Below are 23,211 nucleotides of genomic sequence, written 5' to 3'. Positions count from 1 at the left end.
CTTTGAGAACGCAGTTCGAGCATGGTGGAATACGTTTCGAGGATAAAAACTTAGCGGACGAGGCGACGTCGTTCTCAGGAAAAATCTTTTCCGCTGTAGGTTTCGAAAAGGAATATTTTTATGAGAAAATGCTGTAACCTTCTTACGTTTTGATGTTTCTCGTTAAAAATGTAGGCTGACGCTTTTAAGATGCGGTACTCTAAGGGAAAGAATAATCTTTTTAGTGCACCATCTCGAAAAATATATTTATTTGACATCTCGAAGAAGAGCGACTTTTGAATGAGAAAAATGATGCCATTATATGAAAGAATCAATTTATTCGTACGCACAGGTACGAAATCTTTTTATTGTAATTGTATACTCTCTTCCGGGACTGTGTGTGTTACAACGAAAGATAAGACTTCGAAAAATTACGAATGGCGGAGATAAATCTTGAACAAACTTTTAATTTAACTTTTTCCCTACATCTTTTATACAGTTTCTTAAATATTCACGATAATACGAAAAGTCAAAATCTCTCCGAGCGGGTGTTTCCACCCCTTCGACCGTTTTTCACCCGGAAGAAGAAATTGTTCCGTTACCAGAATCACGTGAACTACATTCGTGCAAAGTTCCAAGTTTCTTTTCGAATTTTCTTCTTGCCCAACTTCCCTCGTAACTCACGTACATATATGTACAAAGTTTTACTTTCGGACTAAGCCTTCGATTCATTAGCGAATTAAAACTACTTTTAATTACGTCAATTATATTAAGAGCGGATTCTCGTGTAACGACGATAAAATCAAGTGATTTTTATGGATTTTTTTAGACCAACCAATGGACATGTGGAACTGGACCCTTTTCGCGATGCAAATAGACAGACTCGAAGACAGGTGTATCTGTGCACCTGATATCGTCTGACAAATATCAACTTGTTCTTATGCGAAGGGTAGAAGACATTTTTATATCGAGTTAGTGTCAAACGAAAAAGATATTATCTCATTGTTTCATGTACCTCGAATACAATACGTTCTTTTACACGTGTTTGATTATAATTTCAATTCGGTGCGTGTAGCGTAGCGTCCGTCGCAGTCATCGGAATGATAAAGTTGTGACTTTTCTTAAAGTTAGATGGTCAACGCTGGAACTGAAAGAAAGCATTTTTGAAAAAAAAAAAGCACGAGAACGTAGAAAGTCGTAGGCGTTCGGAAGGAAAATTTACTTCAGTTGTCCAGAAGAATATTACAAACGAACGATCGAATAAAAATTCGATGTTCCGTTCCTGTGGAAATTCGTAACGAAGCGAATGAGGTCTGTGCGAAATTGATCGACCAATTAGTTTTTCCACTATCGCGCGCGTCAGATTAAAAAGTTACCAAACGAGGCGCAGTTTAACAAGTTGATAAACGATACGAGGAATTGAAACAAAATAGAAAAAATTACGTTTGTACCTCGAGACTATATTCGCGTTCCACGAAGCTTTGGTCTCACCTATCTAGTAATTAAGTCTAGAAAAAAAAAAAAGAAGAAAAAAGAAAAAAAGAAAAGAATCTCTCGCTTTCGCTGTTGTTACACGAGAAACCTCCCTTAAACTTTGTCCCAAGCGTGCAACGCGGTTCGTGTTAAGTACATTCCAGAATCTCGTTTCTCGCCTAATATTTTCCAGTTACGGCGCATCGCGTAGTGGAGTATCTTTACGCTAGAAAAAATGTAGAACACGGTTGTGTCCTCGTGTTACGAATTGCATGAAACATGCGGCGGAGAGAGGCAAGTGCCGGTACACTCCATTGAATTCAAGCCGATCCCTTGGCCAGGTTCTGCGTTGAAACGCTTTTTCTGTGATTTTCCAGCGTTTCCAGCCTCGTTGCTGCTTCTAACCCGTGCTTAGGGGCAAATAGTCGCGCGACAAAAACCAACGCGCCATTTTCCCTGTTACCAGATTTCTCTCCCGACCCTTTCTCCCGTGTTTCCGCAATTTCTACCCTTTGGTCGTCGTAATACGCGGCAAAGTAGAGCTTTCGAACGAGAATTAGCATAAACAAGTATAATTTATACTCGTCTCGTAATTACAGCGTAAGTGGCAAGTGTGTAAAGCGGATCGTAATCCTGTTTCAAATATTATAGGTGAAACTACGTTTTAAAGAAAAGGCTGTAAGTAGAGCGAGCATTTTAACGCGCTTACGCGGAATTTGAAAGCGCAAAAGTGCAAAAATACTTTGTCTATGTATATATATTAAACGAGAAATCCATACCTGCATTGAAACTGAATATATAACAGTTGACGTTTACTTTCGAACGTATTTGAAATTGACGGCTGCTCGATTAAACATTAAAACGTCTCGTTACGAAATTAGTACGAAACTAACAGCGTTCTGACTGTCGAAACGAAATACGACACGATTAAACAACTCGAAAGTGATGCAAGCGCAAGGGAATTAGCAAATCGTGGTGTTGGAAGAACCACGGACATTAAAAAACAAAAACACGATATTGAAAATTATCCAAAACACGTAGATTCGTCGGACGCTGGTGACAGTAGAGAAACCTTAAATACACTGACGTCGCGACAAAGGCGAAGAAGAGATTTCTCATGCCGAAGCGTTCGTGGCGTTCGAAAAACAGCTTCGATGTTTCGAAGTACAAGAGTAACGTGACTCTGTTCAGTCGCTTGTATCGACGGAATTATGTGACTTGACAGACGAGGAGACATGGGCTCCATAAATATTTCAAGAACCTGTCGATTAATCTTAATCCCTATCTAGTTGAACGAATGAAATCTCAGACGAGAAAAGCGATTGTCCTATTAGTAGAAAATTCCATTAATCGCCAGTAAAATTTCACGCTCTTATCACGGAAACACCGGCAGCGGAACGTTTGAACAATTTTCTGAATTTTACACATTCCATCTCTGGGATCCCTTATTCATCATCTTTCGTTTGCCTTCATTTTCCCGTGACTTTCTCGCTGTCTGCCACCTTCTTCCTTCCCTGTTCTCCAGTCCAATTGAATATCTTTTTTGACCATCTATCCTTTCCCATTCGTTATAAATGTCCATACCATCTGAGACACTTTGCTTTAATGGTTTCTATAATATCTACATCAATTCTCATTCGCAGTTTTATCTCTTCGTTCGATACACCCACGTATCCTTAGTTTGTAGCATTTCATACAATAATTCATTTCAACTGTCTTTATCTTCGATTTATTACCTTCATTTATCTTTTATGCTTTCGCGTTATACATCTCTCAGTAATATTTATTGCTGTTTTACGTAATATATATATATATATTTTGATACTTTTTTTTTTAATTATTTTTTGGTGCTCTCTGGATACTGCAAAAATTGGAATGTTTGCAGAATGAGAAATCGGCGTCTATGCTCCTGTTAAACTTTCTACGGGGGTATACCGTGTTATACAGTACGTATAGTGTACAGGTGTACAGCGTGGTGTCGCGCTTTAGAATTATACCTTTTCTGTTCTCTAGTTTTAACGTTGCTTCAACAGAGAAGTTCGTTAACCACACTGTCCAAAAGTATGGTTCTTCGGTGCTTCGAGATTTGTCAAATCTTAGCCTCAATTTAATATACATATACATATTTAATTAGGCAATTGCGAGGCGTTCATGCTTGCTATCGCTCGATCGTTTGATTCACGAGCACGCTACACATTTTCGCCCGTAGCTACCGCACACAAGCTATAGCGTTCGAAGAACAGCCTTCGAATACAAAATTCGCTAACCGCCGGCCAATATTTTGCGTAGGCATTTTGCGGTAAACTAGTTCCGCTGCAGCATCACAAAAGCAGCCGATAAACGATACCGACAAGAGATTGCAACGTGCGCGCCTGCACCGTTGCTTCGAATAAAACGAGATAATGGCTCCGATAGGAAGCATCGACCTGGGAGCCATAATGCACGTTGGTTTATTCGCCGAGACTGTGGCGATTTCAGAGGAAATGCTGCTTCGTTATTTGCCGCAACGCCACCCAACTTACTTTCGAAACCGCCAACTCACCACACAGACGCACTTCTCGCACCATCGTACGAGGAAAAGTCAAAACGGAGACGACAACGTGGACTTTTTCTACGACAGGAGAAGCTGCTTCTCCTCTGAAAATCATCGTCATCTTCGACTTCTCCTCTTCTTCGGTATTAACTTTTCCCTTTCCAGCTGTTTCTCCAAAAGCTTCGTCGTTTCTCTCGTTTCAACCTCCTGCCTTGCCAACAACACCATATCGTTTACCCACGTTAAGCTGCACAACTTTTTTACCGGTCTGCTCTCTAATCTTTCCTCGTTACTTTCTCTAAATCCGCTACAAAGATCGGAAACAGCATCCAGCTTAACGAACGTCCTTGCCTCGCTTCTTCGTGTGTGCGGAAACTTTCTCACCTGATTCCGCTCACGTTCTTCTCGTTTTTTCTGTTAATTAATCGCAACATATTTTTAGAAAATTTCAATTTCAACCTTTCGTACACAAATTTTATTCTCTCCGTTCTTTTTGTCAGAGTTTCTCTAATGCCTCTCTCTTCCATTGCTTCTCGTTAATTTTTCCCGTCTGTCGAGTACAACGCGCTACCCTCGGATCCACGAAGAAGGCAAACAGTCTCGCTGACAGTGTGAGCGCTTAAAACGCCGACGACTTTACGAAATACGATACGATTGGAAGGTAAGCCAGCTCCTTAGAAGATGCAAATTGTCGTTAGGGACGTTATAGATAGTCCGATGATGCATATTTTTACGGGAAATTGGTAATAAGTTGGAAAGTGGATAGAAATTTATTTTGTCTTTACGAGGTTACGATCACGTTCTATTTCGTACGTGTTGTATTTTCCGCATAAAAGAACATGATGAGTCAAATTTTTCATTTTTCTAGTAACTGTTTTAAAATATCAAAATTCAATGCGCTGTCAATTAGAGGCACGTCCAACGAAATTGTGATTTCATATTATTTTAAAGCACGTAGTAGCCATGCACTTTTTTCCACTTTCCTCGCAATTAAAACATATTGCTCGTAAAAACGTTGAGTTTAAAACATCGAAAATCATTAGAGTATCCAAGATATTAAAATATCGTTTGCAATTTCACAGATTCTTTCCACGTTCGCATATTGTGCGCTAATATGTTCCTTTTTCGTCGTAAAGTGTAAAGATATTAAAATTAGAAAACCGACAGAAAACGACTTGTCGTGTTTTCATCATAAAAGACAGGTTTATCGCGTAGTCTTCGTGTCTTAAAAATATAACGTAGCTATATTCGTATATGTCTATCGTAATTATTTCAAAGAATTCAGTATCACTTATTAAACTCTCGAGAAAATTTGCCAAGGGTAAAAATGTAGATAGGAACAATGCTTTTAGCTTCCTGCAACTTTAATCACGAACGTAATGTCTAAAAAGTGAAGCCTGCGTTATTGCAACAGCACGTTGTTTTCAGTATAGTGTAGCATCTTCCACGCGTCATATGCTTCGTGAAACAACTCACGCTGTTCTTCGCGTGTGTTCATACGCTATAAGTCAATTATTCCACGCTACGTATTTTATTTGCATACTTTTACATACTTTAAATACATAATAATATTCGGAGTGTCTAATCGCTCGATTTAAAAGCAACGGGGGATATTCCACTTTTAGTATACTTGAAAATGGCGAATATAATTTGAAAAATAAACCTTTCGCTACGGTTCGAAGATAATAGCCGTCAGTTGCCGTCACAAACGATTATAACAAAGAAAGTTATTCGTCGTGAAAGCTAATCGAATTCGGTTTAGAGGGGCGCGATGATCGAGCGATTTCAAGTTGACGTATCGATATAATTACGAGGCTACGATGATTGAAATGCAAAAACAGAATAATTTGAGAGTACGGTGTGCGGTGATTGCAGCTAAACAAATTTATGCTGCAATAATTCCGATAATAATTATCTCGGCGCGTTGCGCGTCAAATCAACGAACAAACGCTCAGCTCCGCATAAATCTGTTAAGAAGCTAATATTGGTGCACCTGTTTCGCTCTTCAAACGCGATAATTTATCTGCGGCCAGAAACGTTTCTATACTCCCACTTAACAGCAAGCTAACAGTTAGTTTGCACGGTTAGTAAGTTACTAACAAGCAGCGTTACGCGATTCCAAGTTGCTGATCTCGATGAAACTTTACCTACGAATACTTTATGTTTGCGCGCGTCTACCAAATCGCGCTACAAAGAAAAATCTCGCGGAAATAATTGACGAGAATTATTCCTTTCGACGTTCCTCGAAACCTACACGGTCGCGCTCAAACAGCTCCCTTTTAGCGGCCATACACTTAATGCAGTGTCGTTTGTATTGCGTAAAACGGTGCTGCGGTCCCTCGTTTGAAATGCTCTTATCGTCTTTAATCCCGTAAATGCTGATATTTTTACCCGACCACGCTACGAACACGGTGCATTGTGTTTAGCCTTAATGTGCGCTTGTTCGCGCCTCTGTAACTTAAAAACCGCTTAACCGGTTCTAACTTTACGGGTCTTGATCGATTCGCGCCCGTCACGGCAATGTCGTAAGCTATGCACAGTATACGGAGAAAAGTTTCCTCCGATAAGAGATCAAGCTGGAGAGAAAAATTACATTTGTACTTCAAAACCATCTATGTAAATCGCGGAAAGCCAATATTTCTAGAAAAGTACAGAGGCGTAAATATTTAATGCGGTATAGCGTTGCGCTTGCGCATTACAACTATTTGTTTCCTTCTCCGGTTTTAGTCGAAAATTGTAGTCCTCTGTTCTCTCGGTTGTAGTCTTTGATTCTCCGAGTTGTAGCGTCGGTTGGCTGTGCGTAGTTTTCTCTGGGATAGAAATCGAGTGAGATTTATTCGATCCACGAACGTCGTCGCTTGTCACATTCGCGCCTCGTCCTCGCTGGGTGCTAAAAAATCCGAGCATTATTCTCAGCTCCGCGGAGCTTCCTTCGCATTCGCGCTTGTTTCGCATCCGCGGGTGAATTTGCAACGGTTCCGGTGGTGAAGAATCGCGGAGATAACGTTGTTCGAGTCGGCGTCGACAAAACGGATGCGATTTCTGACGCGTGACGCAATCAGGCCGAGACAACGTCGCGCGCGGCGATAGCGCGCTCAGCTCAAGAAACACCACCGCGTCTCGTAAATCTCGATCGAGTTTCGCGGATCGAACACGCTGCCACGGCTAGACAGAGTAAACCAACGCCTTGGGGGACACGCCGCAAGAAGCTGATTTATTATTTCGTCGCTCGGACGAAATCGGTGACTGGATGATTTATCGCGTCGGTCGGATGATGCATAAATTTGCCGGTGTGCCGCTAGCAAGAAAAATCGAGAAATAGACAGAGAACGATCGGCATATTTCAGACACTGTTGCTAGTTTGGAACGTTTAAGAGACTGCCGACTATCTTGGGGAAAAAAAGAGAAAAAACTATTGACGCTATGGAATTTCTAACACCGCGAACAATACAGGACACATTTGTGGATTTTCTATTCAATTTGCACAAGTTCTCTAACAAGTATTGCATCTTGTAGTCGTCGTTAAAATATGTCAGAACCTCAGAGTATGTCAGAGAGTTTGAAATAATACAAAAGTTTATTAGTTGCCTTGTGATATTTCGCAATTTTATTCCTCTGCTGTGATTCTTTGCTCGTCTTAAACGAACTGGTATTCCAAATATGCTTGCTCTAGCGGTGAAACGGAAAAATTAGACAGAGACGAAGAGGGGAGGATGAAAAAAGGGACGCGCAAAAAGAACGAAGGGGAAAAATGAAGGCGAGGGACGGGAGAAGCCGGAGGAAACCGACGATGGAAATAAAAAGCAGCGAGCTTCGTGAGAGCGTTGAATCGGTTGTTGCAGAAGCTCCAAGCTCTGGATGGTTTATGGGTATCGTATAAACTGCGCTAAATTTCCATACAAGGTCGAACGTTTCGCCCTGCAGGTGGCCGCTTTCTTTCTTTCGTTGCTATCTTCGATTTATCATATCGAAGGAAAAGCGTACGCTCTGTTCACGAGCGTTCCTGTATTTATTGCGAACCGATAGCTCGCGTGACAGTTGTAAAACTGTCGAATAAATGCGAGACGCGAGTCGGCTGTTTCATGAATAAATCGCGGTAATAACGCATGAATGGAATCCAACATCAGCGAGTATGCGAACGGATAAGCTGCAAAGCAGTGCCACGATATAGTTTCCATTTAGAAAGCATACGTGAAAACCATATGTACGAGTGTCCTAAGTAGATTTGATATTAAGACGCGATTAAATGATATAAAAGTAAAGAATTCGATTTTACGTTTCTTTGTTTTTCAGTCCGAATACGCTTCTATTTATTATGCTTTTATAAATTAATATTTTTACTAATTAATATTCGCGGCAAACCATGGAAATATTAATAACGATGTACGTAAATCTGTAAAAAGTCTAGGAGAAGAGCTAGCAATTTACGTTAAATCGTAAAGTGACGTTCAATTCGCGATTGTAAGATATGTATGGGTGTGTTTCTGTTTGTGCAACAACTTGGTACACAGACTTGATCCATTATTTCCTTCGTTTGCGTGTATTCATATAGCAATGGAATTTTCTCAATCGCGTAGCCAGCCATATATCTATGCATGTGTTCGTAGAGCAAGAGAATGGATTTTGCTTAACGCATATAGGCATTCATAGGATCAAAGACTTAAAGGGTATATTCGTGATACAAAGGGTTGCAAAGTGATCTTGTTGCAATTTGAGTCTCCACTTGTACCAGTCGGATAAAATTGGAGGTTCGATCAAAGCTATACAAAGCAAAGTTTTAATAGAACTGAAATAAATGGCATATCTTCTCGATTATCCGTGTGGATGCGTAAACTGTTTCATCTTCGGACAGACCGTACGATATTTCACGAAAGCAGACGAAACAATTCCTATTGCTCGTTATTCTCTGCGGTAACAATTTGCAACTGCGTTTGTTTATTACTGAAAAATTTGTGTTTTTATGAATATAACTAAAAAAAAAAAAATGGAAATTAGATGGAGGATTATAGTCTTAGTATTTTGTGCATATTTGTATCTTCGAGTTGTTCGCAAAAATCTGTCCAAGTCGATACGATCGTACGATAAATATCAGCGTAATAGAAAATATAATAAAAATATCTTGAACAATATTTTTGCAACGTAATATCATATAATTTCTATGTAAGACAATTCGTTCAATCGCATACGTGTCTAAACCATGTTATGTTATATAACCTCGACTTTTTGAAAGTTTGAAATGCGTTTCAAATCCCTGCGTACTTTCATCACTGACATATGCATTCAATTATAACTTTTGAAAAGCTCAGGACTTTTCTGCGACTAAGTTATGAAACTCTCTATGTAAATATCATTCTTGGGTCTTTTCATTCCAAACATTTAAACGTGGTACAAAAATAAAAGTAAGTAAAAAAAGTTTGTCTTAGGTATCCGATATGGATCACACAATTGGCACAAGAATATTCACAGGGGAAACGATATTATTCGTTCGTTTTAATCTCGATTCGATCTCAAACTCCTACCTCTAATACGTCTTCCAACTAATCAGAAATTTTACGATTGACCTAGCTTCATTCGATCCTCCGATCTCTCTCGGTATCTCTTTCGAGATCTTCGCCATCGTTTCTAATAAATTTGCTTGAATTTTTATTGCATCCTCTGTCACGTTCCATCGACCTTCTCTTTCCCGATAGTTGGAGCATGTCGCAGTAAGCAATCCAGCAACGATAATCTAAGCGATTCTTCACGGATGAAATGCGGCTGCGACTAAAGAGCAGGTTCCTGCGCTACAACTTCCGCCGCAGCCGATCGAATTTCCTTCCGGTTGGAGCGGCAATTCCTCGGCCGCGCTTTATGCGAGATTAATAAGCCACTTGATTTCACTTTACGGGCACATTCGTTCTCCGATCGGGATACCTCCGCGAAATTCCGTTACGCCAGTAATAGACACCTTGCACGTCGCTCAGATTGCTCAGATTGCTCAGATTGCCAGGCAGAATTTTTCCTGGCGCGTGAAAAGTTTTCTCTGAAGCATTATTCTCCGACGCTGGCAGTTTTGGTGAGAGAAATCGATACAGTGTCTGCTGACGTTAAATTTGCCAATAGTTTTGTACTTTCAGATACAAGTCATGTAATTAGTCTGCACAACGCCGCCTAACTTTCAAGTTACACGCTAATATCCATATTCCGTTACTTTAATTTCATTTCAATTTCAACTTTCATTTAACCAGTCGTGGTACATGCAAAGTTTTCTCTTAAGAATTATTCTGACGGTTTTAGCGAGAGAAATCGATACAGCGTCTGCTATCGTTAAATTTGCGAATAGTTGGTAGTTGCGGACACAAGTCATGTAATTAGTCTTCCACAACGCCGCCTAACTTTCGAATTACACGCTAATATCCATATTCTGTTAGTTTAATTTCATTTTTACTTATATTTTTTACCCCGCCGTGACGTCAAAATCACAAACCATTCTCTTCGTCATCGAATCTTCGAAGATTGTAAATTCATTGTAAAAATAACTCGAAAAGAAGGAATAATATTTATTCGTCTAAGATTTAGATTTCGAGAAAATCGAGTTTGAAAATCTTTTCGGTGCATGTATACTCAACCGAGTCTAAACTCGGTAAATTTCACTGTAAGTGCTGTGCGGAAGTTTCATCAAATACGCGATAGTTTCAAAATAGATTACGATTCCCCCTAATTCGTTTAACGTTTGCCGTTAAATATGGATTAATGTAAAGCTCGACAACAAGTAAGAGTTACGAAAGAACGATAACGTTTTGTCAACGAATTCTGTATGCGAGAAAAAATTCACGAGTATGTCAACCAACGAGGGAAATCATCCAACTAGAAAATAATTATTTTATAAGCAAACTCTGTACAGAAGTGAAGTATTACGTGCACGATAAAATATAGACGAAAGCTTCTACTTTATTGCTCAACGAGACCAAGTTTACCCTTATTTCCATAAATCAACCAAAGTCGCAAATTTTTCGTGTAAAGCAATTTTGCTCAATTCCCGTTGCTAAACATTCCTCAAGAGAAACTACAAAAAGTCCTATCTTACTAAAAATAAAAATTGAAGCGTTGTGAACAAACCTTTCTCCAATATGCTCGTAACAAAGTGGAAAGTTTGAGACTTGACTTCGCCCTTTTGCACAGTGCGGCGAGCGGCAGAAAAGGATCGAAATGATCTCGAATCAGAACGTCCAAGTATAATTGTCCTCGTAAATCAACGAGGAAACGAGGTACTAGGTCTAATGATTCTAGAAATAATTTATAGTGGGCCGTATAGTAGATTTATGGTAAAATATAAAGATGTGCGTGGAATGGCGTTAGATCGAGTAAATTTTTTAACACCTGCGGATAACCAAAGTTATAAATTTTACAAGGAAAGAAATAAAGCTTAAGGTAAGTCTATCCGAGCAAATAAAATAACCAAACAGGCTATAAATTACAAATTTTTGGGGTTCAACGTCTTTTCCCTTGTCCTGAATAGGTAATACTAAAACTGGCGCCCCCATTTTTACGATTCTACCACGTGCCTCAAATATCGTCACATAAACGTCGCACATATGGGCGGAACCCTGTGTTTTTCTATCGTTTATCACCCCAATCATATTTGCTAGACACTCATAAATTTAATTTGCCTCGCTCTCTATCCGCAGCTTACCCCCACTCGCCGATCCTGTAATTGCACAAAATCCGATAAAATGCAATCCCAGCATTCGAACAAACGAACACTGTGACAGGGAAAAATCTTAATATCTGCTGCAGCGACTGAAGGAAATCTTTCATTTTATCTAATCCTTCATTTTCAATCATTTAATCTTATTTATTTTTTAATCTTCGGCTGTTTGATGCTGTTTGATCCTAGCTTTTAATCTCGCTTTCTAATTAAATAGTTTTATGATTAATTTTATTTCACTTGACCGAACGTCAAAGGAATCTTTCGCAAAAATGACGAAACTCGACCCCCCATCATTGCAATTAATTCGCTGATATCCTGTTAGAATAGTCGACGCGTCTATAAATAATTAATTAAAAGAAACGTGCCAAGAGTGATATCTGAAAAATATTACGACAGATAATACACGCGTGTCTCTTATTTATAGAATAAAATTACACAAAATCATTGAAGCTGTTATTCCTACTTAAAATACACCTATACGATAATGAACGATATGGTGCAGCGAAAACAATGTGCTTGAATAAAATATCCTATTGCCTACAGCGCAGGAGATTCGGCAATTTGCTACGTTCGTGCTGTATTACGCGTTAAATATTCGTTATATTCGTTATGCTCTCTACATGAGTAACAATAGTATTAATTATTAAATCATTGAAATCGTAATATCTACAAACACTATACATCTAACCAGTTTACGAAGAGGAATTCGTTTATGTTACATTTTATACCAAAGAATCGTCGTGTTTTGTTCGAAACTTAAAAATTATTGTTACGAAGGAGGTGTGTACATAGATGACGCGAGTTAAAAATTGCGCCAAGAGCAAGTATAATGATACGGTTAGAGAGGACGAAGCGTCATACGCGAGACGACAACCAAAAAACTTTTACAATGTTTTTCGTGAAAAACGTAAAACTTGAGAATAGAGATAACTTCAACACATATCAGAATACTGTGTTGCGACTGGACATTGTAATATCAGCAGCATCTATGCTATGGTAATATCACGTTATATTCTTTCTAATTGTACCTATCGTGTTCTAATTTTTAAATGAAACTTCTTAAAAATTTGTTCGATATACTCGCATTTCGTATGATATTGTATTTTACTTTCTTCTTTCTACGTATTTTGTTTACTTCCCTTCTTTCTCCGTGTATTTTTCTCATCTGCATTTTTCTTCTCAAGTATCACAAACATAAACCAAAGTCGAGAAACAAAATCCGAATATAAAAGGATTCGCCTCCTAAAGAGACTGGCTTAAAGTTTCAATGCATATACATGGCAGAACCTACTTTTTGTCGCTCCTCTTTTACCGAATATAATTTTGCTTTTCCACCGATTTCTGGCAGTTGACAAAATCTCACGGCCATAAAGGGAAATACATTAACGTCTAATGGATTTCTCTACCAACCAGATACGAGTAAAAGAGAATTTTCACTCGAAACGAACCGAAAAGCTAAGCTGACGTAATTACGACAATAATTAAAGAAGTTCTTACTCGTCAAACCAAATCTACCTGCGTCACTTATGTCCTGTATTCTCTCAAAGACTGTAATATTACAATCTAAATAAAAAAGGAAATAAAGGAGGGTCTTGATTTCTCCAAAATTCTGTAGAAAGTACCGAAAAGTATAGAAAAGAAATATTCAAACTCAAACAACGAATTATAAGTTCCCATTGAACGCGTACAGAGTCGCACCTCCATACTCTAAATAAATATTTTAATGCTTTGATAAGATATGCACAAAGTGTCGGGTAAACGCATTATACAAAAGAGTTATTCGTATTTGCTCGCACGCCGCTCTTTCAATATTGTACTCTATGAAAAATACCCAGCCTCGGGCCTTAGCTACTGCACAGATCCTGTAGTCGATATATAAATAAAAGTATATAAGTCGGGAAACCAACAAACTGGATTATCATGTTTTCCGCCGTGTAGTCTTTAAATACACGTCGCGACTGACCTACCTCATCCTACGGGAAACAATAACCGTTGATTTAGAACGATATCAGCTGCGACCAACTCGAAAGAGCCAATTATCGATAGGGAAAAAGACGCGTCTGCTTGCGCGTTAGTTGCAGCGGCCTATCTCAAAAGAGTTAGTGCCGTTTAATAGCAGGACATTAATACAACACGCAGCGACGTCGTTGGATTAAACTACTTCGATGGTAGTTCGGTGTCAGTAACGAGCTACTAAGTACCTAACCATCCTATCGTGCGCGCACCCACGGCTCCGCACACCTACACACGTAGATCATGCACACGTAGATCATACAGACCGACAGTGGCGCGCGCGCACACGCGCATACAAGACACACGGATGGAGAGGCAGAGGAACGCCATACATCTGACCGTACTCACCAACACCGATGCTCGACGAGCACGTTGCTCCCGTTGCTCATCTCGTGTGCGACGCGGTTGAAAATACGGACGAGTGAGAACGACCAGGCCGCTCGATACAACACGGTCGCGAAATCGATCGAAAGAAACGGAGGCCGCGTCGTCGATCGATCATCGAGGGAATCGACACCGGTCGACCGAGCAACGTCACCTCCACGACGCCACGGTACCGACACTCGCGCGAAATAGCGTATTCCTTTACGGCTGGCTGCGATGCAACCATCAGCAGCGACACCAACGACCACACCAGCCGACACACATTCGCACCAAAGCGTCGCCTCACGCCAAGACACACTTCCACACGCATCTACTCCTCCTTCACCACCCACCTCGTGTACGTGTGTTCTCTCGCAACAAGTTGAGTTTATCCTTGAACCGAACTCATCGCAGGCCCAACACGATGACCCGACACGACGACTCCACACGATCGCCCGACGACACCACCGAACCACGCTTTAGTTCCAAGCACAGTGTCCAAAGTCGCGGAACGTGCGCCACGTTTCAGCGCTACCGAAACGTGGCTCTTGCCGAAACGATCAAACTATCGCCGACTTGCGTTCCAAACCGAGGCGAACCGTCCGGCCATGTTTGCGTATCGTTAGAATGCAAATGAGCTGTTTGTATGCGCCGCTCACTGCACTCGTTTACAAAGAGCGTCTTCGACGTTGGCCGTTGCTGCTGAAACTTGGACGATACCGTGGACTCGTACGTTTGTCGTTCGTGAGAAGAACGTAGCTATTCGCGCGTCTGCTCGTTCTACGTGTATGCGGTTATGGAAAATGTTTTGCCGATCGTATTCGATCGAATAAGTCGCTGTTGAAATATTCGGTATAAATATTCCGTCGTGCGGCTCGCTTCTCAATAAGGAGAGATTCGTTCGATGTCGATGATCGATGCTTATCGTTTAGAAGACACTTGGTAATTGCGTTAGGATTCGGCGACGCACGAATCACTATGTTGGTCGATGAGATTCAGTGTGACGTACGTGATGAGAAATCGTCGCGGTACAAAACGTGTGCAGCGATCGTTCGCCTAAAAATCCAGCACGGATGCGTCAACGTGCCTCTCATCCTTTCTTCCATCCCTTATACTTCTACGGGCTGCTCGTCGATAACAGCGTACAGTTATACGTTCAATTAGATCCGTCACGTCGCAAGAGGATTCTTTCTCGAATTTTCACGCTTCTCCACGATCCCTGTCCGACGTCTAATCCCTCGACCACTTCTTCCCCCGAAACGCGAAAGGTTAAGGTCATCCAGCGGCGCACAAAACTCGCACCAGGCCAGAATTTTATCTTCTGCGCGAGAAGGAAAATACGATAGCTCTTGGGATCGCTCACGGACGTTCCGCCGAATGATATCGATTCGCACGTTGCACAATCTCGCGTAACTTTTTGGCTGCGGCGAGCACGCAACGACAGCCTCGACGTATAAGAAGCTGTTTTGCATTCGAGCAACACGTGTGTTCCTCTTCTTTGTTCCCCTTGAAGTATACTCTGCCGATATACTCTCTTCTTTCATTCGCGCGACCTCTCGACCATCTCGTCGAGCGTCTCTCGCTTTGTTACCGAGCAGCGAACGATAACGCCGAGATCGCTCACCGGCCAGGCTTTTCCCAAGATATAAATCAATTAGCTCGTCGAGAACGTCGGCCTTGGTTGACCGAACACGTCGATGCAGCGAGTCTGTGAAACGTGCGGATGCCGTGCGTCAACATTTCCCATCTCAACGACCCTCGCCACCATCCTAGTGGACGATCCTTTCGAATCACGTCACCAGAACGATTGCGACAGCCGTATATCGTAGGCAAGCAACGAAGCTCGATCGCTGAAAGCGACTTACGATGCAACGCATGTTCGGCAGTGACGAAGAACGATCAGCATCGCGGACCACGTTCTCGTGCGTCGCTTCGAGTCATCAAACGATACCGTTAGTCGATACTGGCCGACTACTGATTCCAGGCTGTCGTTTCTCCACGATGACCGGTGTCATCGTAGCTTTGCATCTCGTCCGAGAGTTTGGCGACCCGCTGCTTTCTTTACCGCGCACACGGCGTAATCTCACGGAGAGCTAGCGATCGAGCGGTGAACGCAGTCCGCGAGGTTCGTGACGTCGCGATGCCACGGAATCGAGGTTAGCGCACTGGCACCAACTTGCACCGGTCGTCGTCCACGTTCCACGCAGCGAATCGAAGACGTAGCACGGGCGACGTTGTCGGCAGCGCCGTTTCACCCGCTGTCATCGGGCACACGCGTTTAAGGGCAACGTCGAGCGTGTTCAGGTCCGCGTCACATGATCCGCTGACGGATGCTCGGCTCCCGTCTGTCCTTCGATGTTACTCGAACAGCGTCGCTGAACGAGTGGACAGCTCGTGCAGAGAGCTGGTGCAGGTTAGAACGTCGCCGCGGAAGAATCACGTATCTTCGCTCGCGGATCGCAAAAGAGAGAAAGAGAGAAAAATAGAAAGGAAAAAAGGAAAAGAGAATGGTACGCCGGTTTCTCCTCCTTCGTTGCCCGGGGAGCGGCTATGGCGGCGGCCTGGCTCTTACTGCTGCTTCCCTCGGCGCGGGGGTGTCCGAAAGGGGTCGGCTGTTCGCGGGCCGAAGGGGGAACGATTATCTCGCAGCATCCCCATCGCGCAGGACCGATCCGTGCGACGCGACGACTACGTCCAACGGAGACGCCAACAGGCCGACAGAGTGGATGAAAGAGGGCGCTGGTTGAACAGAGACGCAGTACGCGGCGAGGGTGAAAGGGAACGAACTGGTCGTGTGGGTGCGACAGGGATCGAGCCGTGTAGGCTTGAAAGACAGAGAGAGTGCGAGAGGGGCACAAGAAGAACGGGGTGGAAAGTGGAACGAAGAGGAAACTGGATCGAAGAGAGATGGCTGACAAGAGGGAAGAAGAGGGTTCGGATAGAGTCGGTCGGTCCAAGAAGGACGGTTAAGGAGATGGAAAAAGAGGTGCACGAGCGAGAAAATGTTGGAACAGACGAGTGGATCGGAGAAAGAGAATGGACGGAGACTGGACGGGGATCAAAGAGGGCTGAAGAGAGACAGAAAGAGAGACAGAAAGAGAGAGAAAGAGAGTAGTAAGCGACGAAGGATGGAGGCAAGAGGAGAAGGATGACGAGAGGAAGTAGAAAACGGTAGAAATAGGCGCGGATTAAGGAACGACGAGAATGAGGTGAAGGACAAAAAACAATGCGGAAGAGAAGGAACCGGCGGTAAGGAGGGACAGAAATGATTGGAGCACGAGGTTGAAAGAGGTGGCAGAAAAGAGGGGTAGCGGATGTACGTATCTTTTGTCGGAGCGACGAGTGATATACGCGGTGAAAAGGGTTTAATCGCCACGTGTGAACCACGCTGCAGATGGAAGACAGCCCTAATAAATTGCGAGTTATACGCGTGGAAGTAGAAGAAGATAGGAAAAGTGAATAGAAAACTCTCAAGAGTTGTATTTTAAAAAGTATAGAAAGACAAGGAATATTAATAAGAAACTGTGACGATACGATGTTGAATAGGGCGAGAAAGGCGGCGAGCACCCTTCTGTTCCAATGCTTCGTGACACGGTTACGAATAGGGGGCAGAACCGGCCATACCGAAGATTCGAGGGAGAAAAAACAAGGTTCGAATCGCGTTTTCTACTGTGTAATACGAGCGCGCGTAGTTATTTAGAACACTCTTTCCTTTGCTCTAATTTCCAGGGAAGAGTCACGGTTATTTACAATTAACAAACGACGTCATATATGTAATTGTTATTATCGTTTATGCATTTTTATCGGCGTTCTAATTTTATTGGCATCGAATTCGAAAAGATTCCATTTATTATTAAAGAAGGCAAGCCTTTAGTACAAGACAATATCTATCATTTTACGAATACGCGTATTTTAATATCAATTATTTTGGGAAATTTAATTTTGTCGTCGTATCTAAGTATAAATGTCAATAAAGAATCGTCCCAGAGATATAGTTTGTCCCATTTGTGCGGGACACTCCGTATATCAGAATTCGATAGTAAAGAAATCTGATTACAGTAATATACATACTAATAAAATGTAAAGACTTTTATTTCGTTCATAGACTAACGCTTTCTTGTACGATTTCACGTGTAATTTTTAATTACGATTGTTATATTGCCAGTGTATATACATGTATATTCGTTGTAACATTCCGCGCCGAATGCAATTAATTAGTAAAATCTCCGTGCATTCTACAGAACGTGTGCAACGAATCATTTTACCTACTTCACACGCTTGATTCGATCTTATAAAATTTCGTAATTACAATTCCGTAAATTAATGATGATCATAGAAAATCTCTGGAAATTGTTGAAATATTAAATTTAATGAAATTCTGTGAAATACGAAGCGTCGTTTGCATTAATTCGTAAAAATTGTGAGATAACTAGTTCTATTTACGAACTATTCGAAGCAATTTAAGGATCGCGTCTAAATGAACAATATAATTTGATAGCTGGATCTTACGATATTACAAAGTTCGAAAAAATCAAAATATCTGTAGCATTATAACGCCTTCGATCACTGGAAACTCTTTGCTATTTCTCGCTGATGTCCACTAGCGGCCATCCTCTAAAAAATCTAATGCGATGTATTGCCAAATGTACACCAATTAGCAGATAGTATATTTTCATTTTTCAATTTTCAATCATTCGTCAACAGTTTAGAATTTGCGAGTTCGAGCGGCAATTTTTCACAACAATTTGTCTTTCGCGAAATCGTACTCCGTTCGCCATTCCGGAGGAGCTTAATCTCCGATATCACGTGTAGTCCCTGCGGCTTCGCCTACTCTGCACCCCTTCCAGACCAATTTTCATTCCACACCTTGCTGTTACTAAGTAAACCGAGACATGTAGGTTAGCCGAGTACACGGGAGCTGAAGCGGCGTAAAAAATGCAACAGCATTTATCGTATAAAATCTGTTATGTCGGAGATCAAAGGGAATAGTCTCCGAGGGGATGGATATTCCTTGCACCACACCCGCAAACACTTATCCGATAAACCTAATGTTGTGTGCGATAAGTCATGTCTATAATCGGATCCAGGTGCGCCGCCGCTACATAGACGCGCGTGAAGCTAGATGCGTCATACGTTACACGTGTGCACTGTGCAAACACTCCTTCGACGCTGTAGCTTCGGTCCTCCTAATAAGAAGATTAGCATCCAACGATCAGATTGATGAAAGGGAAGAAGAAGATTAGGTCGATGCACTGACTGCTGACTAGATCGTATCCAACGGATAAAACCGCTGCGAAATATCCATGAAGAATGGGATAGAAAGAAATGGGATAGAACACCGGGATGTCGTTAGAATCGTTGGTCCGGTGCAATACGGAGCTGATCGGGCTGATCGTTTATTTCTGATAAACCAAGCACAATCATAAAGATAACCACGGGTACTGGCCGAGAGCGTCACATGCAAATAAGATGATATAGCAGTAAATTGAGAGCAGTCAATATAATTGGGGAACAGTCGATATAATTGAGAAACAGTCGATATAACAGACAGTCGATAAGACGATTAGGCGAATACACGCGGGTCTGATTGGTTATTTCTGATGGATCAGAGTCGTAAAGACGTGCACGTGTATTTTGGCTGTAAGCATCGCGTATACAACCAAGACTACATAAATATGTACGTAGCAACGCGTGACACGACGATGAGCGATAGAGAGCAGTGGCTTTCTTTGCCCCTGTATCGCCCCGTTAATCGTTTTTCCAGTTCCGCAGTACTCGGGGCAATGCTACGAAGTCGCTCCCCATCCTTTTCGGTGTGGCTGCATTCGACTTGGCGAGTGGAATTTAATTTCCAGCGAAAATGTTACTTGCACGATTGTGAATATTAATTGATACCGTAGATATAGAAAAATAATTTGATACGTGTGTCTCAGCGTGTGATGCTAGTATGTTGGTTTCTTATCGTTGAGATTGTAATATCGTAATTAAAAATTAAAATCTATATCGAACTCGATTAAATTAGAGCCGAGTAATAAGTATACCGTATACAACGTTATGCGTGTAAAGATTATTCCAACTTTATGTTCTTGGAATTACGTTCTTCGGCTTTCCACTTATATTCCTGGAATACGCGAATAGGAAAAAGAATCTAACAACGAACAAACTGAATGGAATAATATTTCGATTGATAGACGATGATGTTTCCCTCGCCAACGTCTTATAAAAATGTACTTCTTTGCAGAACACGAGGAATGTTTAACAACCGTTGAACGTTGAACGATCGACGACCCTATCCAACTGACACGCGTTTCCGTTTCCTTCTGTGCAGGAATTATATCCATGTCAAACGTATCTGTGTGATAGACAGAAGAAATAATAAACTATGTGAGTAAAGCATCGAGCACGTCGCAACGATATTTGTTACAGACCCATCGAACTTTGCACGATGAATAACTTGGAACAAATGTCACAGCCATACATCATACGAGACAGTCATAAATTCTAGCAGTCTAGATACTCGCTAGTAACTCGACTCGACGTTGCGCTACATACCGTTAGAACCATCGGACGCAATCAACGGTAACAACAATAGCAGCAACAATAGCAGCAACGATAGCAGCAACAACAACGATCCAACGACTCTTGTCACGACGAATACTTAACCAACTGAACAACATGGTACAGGATTGTACTTTGCACAATGGGCGATGCTGATAGTAACATAATTACAATTAACACGGTGCCCGATGAGAAATACGAGATGCCCTTGGCGAGCAATACGAGTTTAAGTAATTAATCAGAATACCCTCGTCACGGTGACCGTGGTTCACGAACTTGCCGCAACGGGAACCGCGGAAAATTTATCGATTGTTCGAGACGGGCCAAAGCTTTGAAAACAATCGTCCTCCACGAGTACGGACCGTCCTAACTCCATCTACGAACGAACGATTCATCAACCATCCTAGTAATTAACGTGCAACCGCCAAGCTTGTCTCGGATTCGTCGACCACCAACTTGCCGATCGATGAGTCCTACACAGTTTCGATTCTACGTGAATCGCGTTTATCGAGCTTACGCGTGCTCTGCGAAATTACCAACTCACGACTCGAGGGTACTTGTGCAAAATTCATATTTCTATGAATGTACTTTATGTTATGTAATATAATTCGTAAGAGAATTAATATCGGTGTGGCTCACGGAAGAGTCAGGCACCCTCGTACGTTAACACCGTTGTCCGTATCGTTTCACCGATACTCTTTTGATATCAAGATCTTCGTCGAGACAAATTTTTGACTAGCAACAACGACGATTCACGCAGGGTCCAACCAACTGCAACATTGATAAGTACACTACAAGTGTGTACGTAACACACACACGTATTGCTCGTTGGATTCGCTCGCTTGAAAAAATCTAGTCCAAACCAATACCGATCCATGTGCGAGCAAATTAAGAAAAGATGTCTTGGCCGGAAATCAGGCTTTTCTCCGTACGTATGTTGTGTCTGTGCCTTTGTGTCTGTGTACGTGTATGCGTGTATGTACAGTCTTGTCAACGTTGCAGACGCTGAGGCAAGAATAGAACGTAATCTGATGCAGTCCTGGAAAACGTACGTTGCTCGAGGTTCATATAAACAGTTGTTCAAATCCTGTTTCGATCATCGTCGTTTCACGTGAATGAACGAAATTCCTACAAAACTAAGATTCCAATCGTTTGATTACAAAAATACAAATTTGAGTAAAAATTTCCGTGTTTAAAAAATATTTTTTAACCTTCAAATTTTCCATAAACGTACAAAAATCCACAGTGTATTCGAGACGGTCCTTCAGACAGCTCCTTCAGAGATGGTAGCGGGTTGGTCGGGAAATTCTACAAGCAGATTTTGTTTGCGTTGCGAGGCGGAGAACAAGAAATACTTTTGTGACTTCAGCGGAATATATACTCGCTCTAAATATTTAGTAGCTTCGATGTATATTTTCAGATTTCTTCCAAACTCTATCGATATAGATTCCAAAGTTTCGCGATGGCGACACATCAATATGATATTGACTTTTTCGGTGGCAATCGTGTGTAGCTGTTGCACTTTCACTCTACGCCAACGTTTCGTAGACATTGCAGTCTATTTCTCCAGGGCAAAGCTGAAACTGAGGATTTCAGGCCCCATTGTCTCCATCTGTACTGAACGATGTTCCGGCTGGCTGATCAAACTGATGACTCGACTCGGAAGTTCTAGCCGGATGCTCAACCAGGAAGATTTAACCGGAAGTCGTTTAATTTGATTGACCAAGCGAATTTATCGACATAACCATGTGATAGTAGTCGACTCTCATTACGATGTTAATGAAACTTCAAAATGTCTCGTATGGTACAAACGGTGATATATGTACTTCCAAAGCTCTCTGTAAGTGTTTGCAAATATTTTCATGCTGCCGTACGTCTACGTATAAGGGAAATAAAATAATCGAGAAATCTGATAAAACGACGATAAAGGAATAAAAATATCCTGATCGATTCATACGATGCTTTTTTACGCCTAATATCGAAGCAAGTGGACTATGTGATATTCCATGAAATTGCCCCTTCCGAAACATTGCATGATATCTGACCTCGACGAGTGGCGAACATCAAGGACATTCGGCACAGATGATAAAAGTATGCTTGTCAGTAATAGATAAAAAAGGAGACTGGACGATGGAGAAAAATTCTATAGACTGTCTGGGCAAAGCATTTCCGTTCGGTGATCTTGTCAGCAGAATAAAAATATTACATCGATCGCCTGTTTTTAAATAGATCGGTGTGCCCCATGTTTCTCGTTCGGTCGATGGATATACCATGGATATACGATGGATAACACGATGGATAGAGTTCTCAATGCGGATAAAATCGTCAACATTTAACGACCAACGATCTCATTCTAATTTCGAGGAGATAAACCTGGGACCGTGTGGAAGAATAACATGGATTAAAATCTGATAAATCTTGCAGACGGCTGGCGCTATACCCAGACGAACGTATATATCCGCAGAAGCGTAGCTTCTCATTGCCGACGAGCGTATAATTTTATAATCTCGGATAATTTTCCGCTAGCTATCTGTCTTCGCGAAGAAATACTTTCCGCGGAATGCAATTTATTCGCGATAATTATTTCATGAGTATATCGCAT

General features: G+C 41.7%; 1 protein-coding gene across 8 annotated transcripts in view; it reads right to left on the bottom strand.

Moving 5' to 3' along the window:
- LOC139996398 (cyclic nucleotide-gated channel alpha-3) overlaps window positions 1–23,211 on the bottom strand; it is a 260,924-nt gene that overhangs the window by 209,581 nt on the left and 28,132 nt on the right. For 7 of the 8 annotated variants that reach the window (XM_072020756.1, XM_072020765.1, XM_072020762.1 and 4 more), the window contains exon 1: window positions 14,037–15,392. The exons of the other annotated variant lie outside the window; for it this stretch is intronic. The gene's annotated coding sequence lies outside the window, so the exon portion shown is untranslated. Of the gene's footprint in view, window positions 1–14,036; window positions 15,393–23,211 lie in introns of those variants that run through there. 8 annotated transcript variants of the gene reach the window in all.

The sequence above is a fragment of the Bombus fervidus genome, chromosome 18 (genome assembly GCF_041682495.2).
Source record: "Bombus fervidus isolate BK054 chromosome 18, iyBomFerv1, whole genome shotgun sequence".
Classification (NCBI taxonomy): domain Eukaryota; kingdom Metazoa; phylum Arthropoda; class Insecta; order Hymenoptera; family Apidae; genus Bombus; species Bombus fervidus.
Note: the sequence above shows the minus strand (reverse complement) of the source record. Positions and strands in the feature narration are given on the sequence as shown.